Genomic DNA, 5,350 nt, shown 5'->3' on the forward strand with positions numbered 1-5,350 from the left:
CACAACACAGTATTCGAAGTTAAACGCAGTTTTATAATCACTTATATTTCCTATCGTATGTGGATTTACAAGCAAGGTACAGATTTGCTTACGTTTCTGCCTGAAGAGGAACAATTCTATTGCATATTAAATCACATCACAATCACTAAGCACAATTGCATATAGAATTAACGTTGGACAAGACAAACGTAAATACACGAAAGTTTCTGTACTTAATTATTATTTCCGAGTATAGCCAGAATGAAACGAAAATAATTACCAATTACACTATTCGGGCATTCCATTAACCGTTACCACGTTTTTGTTGATTTCTCACCTTCACCTCTTTTCTAACTGTGTCTGTCGTCAGGTGAAAAACATTCAGGTGGGTTCACTTACTCTGCTGAGATGAGAAAGTGACGTCAACACGAACAGATTATGACGTATTTCTAAACATATACACAAGTTCCAACCACAACTGTATCAATCTAACTATAGTTGTCTGTGACAACTTGCACATTATTTGAAGTAACAAACATTTTAAAAATCTTAACTTCTTACAAATATAAAACCTTAAACTCTCAGGTTTGTTACACTTCCTGCTTCATTTCTTTCTCTCCCCTCCTCTATTTTCTTCGTTTTTTTGCTATCTCTCTGCCTCGCTTATTTATTATTTTCACTTTTCTTTCCCTCGTTCCTTTAATTCTCTTCTCTTGCATTCCCTCTTTCTTCTCTCCATCTCTGTGTTGTTTTATTTAATTCGCTTCCTCCTCTCGTTCTCTACGGCTCCTTCCATATCTAGTTTTTAATCACTTTTTAACAGGTTTCTTTTTTATGATGACGTAAACATGACATCAAAGCATCGCTCTTAAGAACGAAACTTTTGAAGTAACTATAGCTGGCTTCCGTGGCGAAGTGGTTATCACGGTGCGCTACGACGCCAAGGTTCACGGGTTCGAATCCCAGCCTGGGCATGGACATTATAAATGAATATACCTTTATCACTGTCATCAAGCATCCTCAAAAGGGGCACAAAAGCAAAGTAAAATAGACCAAATCACTCAATCAAAAAAACTTTCTGTTGGCCCCTGTACATAAGATAACGTCTGCGCCGTTCGCACTTTCTTCTGAAGCGGTGCAGCGTGTGATGGATGGTCACGTGGTGCGTGCTAACTAATCAAATGTACGTTTGAAACAACAGACAGACATTTGTTGAATCTTCCGAACTTGAACACCGCTATCCGTCTATTTGGTTGAACGTAATTTCCTTGCACCAGCCTTGCACCTGCACTGCACCTAGTGTCATAAAATGCAGCAAACAATGAACAAATTTCTTTATTTATATATATCAGAGCTACAAGCTAAACAACGAGGTCAGTGGCCTCAGACGCCAGAATCCTCTGACCATCTGTTCGTCCAGCGTCCCTCTCTCTGAGTACACGAAGGGCGAGGCTCCTGCGCCCCCTATCGTATGTTGCGGGACGTGTCAAAGCAGACTTATCTGGTCGTCCAAACCTTTTCCAGGGCAGAACATTTTAAAAGCGTTTGCATACGAGGACCCCACTTTTTTTTGCTTATAAGAAAACAAGGTATTAAGGATCGCAAATAGATATCCCACTGCAAGACGATGTGTGTCTTTGGAAGGTTCCACAGACATCATGGACAGTGTTGCCAAACAAGGTTATTAAAAGAGAATGCTTAGGCCGTGTCAGAAAGGTGCAAGAGAGTACTTGAAGCTAGCATCCTCCGAGAATGGACTTGAAGTCGTGGACTGGAAGTGAAATTCTTTCGACTGCAGCGCCAAATAGATAAAACTGAGTACACATTGTTTTCCCCGCGTTAGGAACAATTGTTTTTCAACATAGAAATCAGATATCATTTTCAAATGTTCTAATACATACATTTCCACACGTTAGAAGAACTTCAACCAACAAGTTGCTGGCCTATAACGTATATTTAACTTATGTTGCTGGCTTTCTACCTCCGTGATTTCAAACAAATTAACAACGAGTGCAGAAATCACGTGACCAAGTCTGCAACCATCCGTGCTCCGAGCTAGGGTCTCGAATGCTTGCGTACTTGGCGGCTTAGAACCACCGTCAAGACCACACTTCAAGCCTGTACCTTTCGGATACAGCATTAGTGCACTGTATTTATAGGATTTACCGTCACCTTACCGCCGACGTGCCTGCGCATCTTTTCTTTATGTCGTATTGTGCCATTAAACCGCTTGGATTTATGTTTTAGAGTTAAAGTAACTGCACATGTTTAAAGAGGAAGCGCTAGACCCTGAGAATAAAGAATGCAGGTCATGATGTTATCTTTACATTTAATAAAATATAAAACATTTACATTATTCTTGGTTTTCAAGATTTAATTTGTTATATATAAAACATGACCGTTTCGAAATAACGGAGATTCACCCCCCACATACACACACAATTATCTTCATTTCATAACCTGAAACTAGGGATGCCACAAAATCAGAATAACGGATATTCGGATTTCAAATTATATCTGTCTCGGATGCAACGGATAATCCGAATATACGGATATAGGATATCGGAATAATTCGGATAATCCGAATCAGATAATTCGGAAATCGGATATCCGGAAAATTCGGATAATCGGGGCAATTCGAATAATCGGGGCAATTCGAATATCCAGATAGAACATTATTGATATCTGGATAGGATTTTTTTCGGATTTTGCCATCCCTATGAACATTTACGAAATAAGGTCCATTCGTAATTCAAGAGCTGGGAAGCCCTTGGAGGCAGGTACACGTGCGTGTGTGTGTGTGTGTGTGTGTGTGTGTGTGTGTGTGTGTGCGTGCGTGTGTGTGTGTTCCCACACCTGTGTGTGACGATAGAAAATGAACACAGAACAAACTTTTCCTTGCTTAAGCGTTATTTAGAAGGTATTTATTTCTAGGGGGGTTGGATTGCGTCCTTCAAACCCCACCCTCATTCGACACTTATAGCCTGTCCCAGCTAACTGTGAAGCAAGGCAACGCATAGCGTCAGAGAAGCGAGGAAAATCGAGTGGCCAGGGCGAAACAGTACACGCTGCTGAGAAGGCAGTCGCTTTCCCCCCTCCACGCAATTCCGTTCCTCTCACTTGTTCATTGGTGGAGCCGTCTCGCGTCACTACTTGCGCAGAGACTTGTTATCGTTTGCCTGCTCCACAGTTAGCTGGGACAGAGTATATTTCCGGTGGAGGCACATAGTGGTTCGCCACTTTAAACTGTAGGTCCAGTCCCGAATAGCCTTACTGTGCATAAAGTGGACTTAAAAAACACCAAATCAAAATCAAATTGAGGGCCGTTCTAGCTAAAATCCTCAATTGGGGCCAGATCTACCCTTGCGAAGCTAGCTCCTTGGAGATTTTCATGTTTTGGGAGATATAAGAGAGAGTACGAAAAGAGCCATATTTGGGACCAAGAAGCCCGAGTTGGCAACGATGCTTATATCGACAAGTTGTGTTGGAGCGTAGCTACGAAGTGTGGAAGCGAGATTCCGTTTGTTGAGGAGGAAATGAAAACAAACGTAAAGAATAAACAAGGATGTAAGATACTGGTTGGGTCAGCGGTGCTCCTGGTAGAAAGGCGAGAAAGCGAGTAAATACTGTGGACGCAAGACAAAGTTTGAACTCCAAACACTTTGGTTGTTTTTGGGAGGCGAGGAAATCGAGTAGAAACCACCAGAAGGTTGCGCTTAATCCAGATCAGAGCTTAAGTTAACCCTACCTGTTAAGAATGGAGTAGGAGGCTCATGACCTCTGTCTGTCTGTAGAGGCAGAACATAGTCTTGTTCTCTCAAACCGAGTGAACTCTAAAAATTCCAGAAGCACTCATCAGAGTGCTGCAGGAAGAGCATTTTGCTCGAGCACCAAATAGTTCGCACGGACGACGCTAGATAGCGTACTGAATTGAGAACTTCTTCGCCCGAGCAGGCAAAGCGAGCGGTATACGCTCGAAGCCCAGTAGTACACGTATAACCGTAATTAGTCTGTAATAGTGGGCCCTCAAATGTAGATCGTGAGGGGAAAGACACAGTGAAATTAAAACTTAAGTAAACATAGTCATCATCTCCATGTTAAAATGTAGCTTAGTCGATCTTACCAATACAGTGATGTATGAAAATGAAACGGATGACTGTGGGCTGAAACTGCCAGGCCAGATATTTTACATACAGGATGTTTCCGCGACCATGTTACTAACTTTCAGGGATGATGGAAGGGGACAAGAGCATCAATATGAGATAAGAATCTCCTGTCCGGAGACGCCTCGTTCAGAAGTTTCAAGGGATCCAAAACCATTCTAACATGAGAGGTATGCAACCCACAAACTTGAGACACTAGGAGATATGTTGTTTGTTTATGGACATAAGAGGTAAGGAACCTCAGTCCGAAAATGCTCCAGTCAAGAGATATAAACCAAAATCGTTGTTTGAAGCTAGAAGGTTCTATGCAGTCCCTTTTCCCAGGATGCAATACTACCACAGTGGCTCTGGTCCAACTTTACCTGTAGGTCCAGTCCCGATTAGCCCATCTGAGTATAACACAGTCTCAACAAAACCAAAATTTAACCAAAATTTGGGATGGTTATGGAAAAAGAAGAAATACCTATGTTTGTAGCTTTAATAAGTAAATTACAAAGGAGAATCAAAAAGTAAGGTGAATATTGAATTTATTCCGAAACGTGAATGAGTATAAATATGAAACTGCTGTATGTTATGCACATGGTATCACACTGCGGTCCAAACATTTATTCCAGTGGGAGCCTAAATCTTCCATCGGGGCGCAAACAATTCTTGCTCCAAACTGTTGAGCCAGGTAACGGTAGCCTCTTGTACTGCTTGAACTGTGTTAAAACGTTTTCCAAGGAGGTGTTTCTTCAGGGGTCCGAACAGATGGTAGTCCGAGGGGGCGAGATCGGAACTGTACGGAGGGTGTTCAAGAACCTTCCACTTGAAACCACCGATGGGTGCACGGGAGCATTGAGCTCGCATTGTCGTGCAAGAACACCACACCCTGTCGTAATGCTCCTATGCGTTTTTGGCATATGGCAGTTTTAAGTCTGTCCATATTTTGGCAGTACCTCTCGGCTGTAATTGTTGTACCCTGTGGCAGGAATTCTTCCCCTTGGCACACAAAAATCGAATGACACTACACACATCCACTTTTGTGTAATGTTCCAGTTGCTGTGCCATGTTTCGACTGTCCTATTGAATGGAAGAAAAAACATGCTGCGCTCTGGTGGCTGTCAGACGTACTACACCTCGACACATACAACATACAAAAAATATAATTACACACATGCCAAACAATCGATTGTAGAGCTAAATTCACTTTAGTTTTTGATTTACCT

This window comes from Lepisma saccharinum, chromosome 25 (assembly GCF_977018435.1).
Source record: "Lepisma saccharinum chromosome 25, izLepSacc3.1, whole genome shotgun sequence".
Taxonomy (NCBI): Eukaryota; Metazoa; Arthropoda; class Insecta; order Zygentoma; family Lepismatidae; genus Lepisma; species Lepisma saccharinum.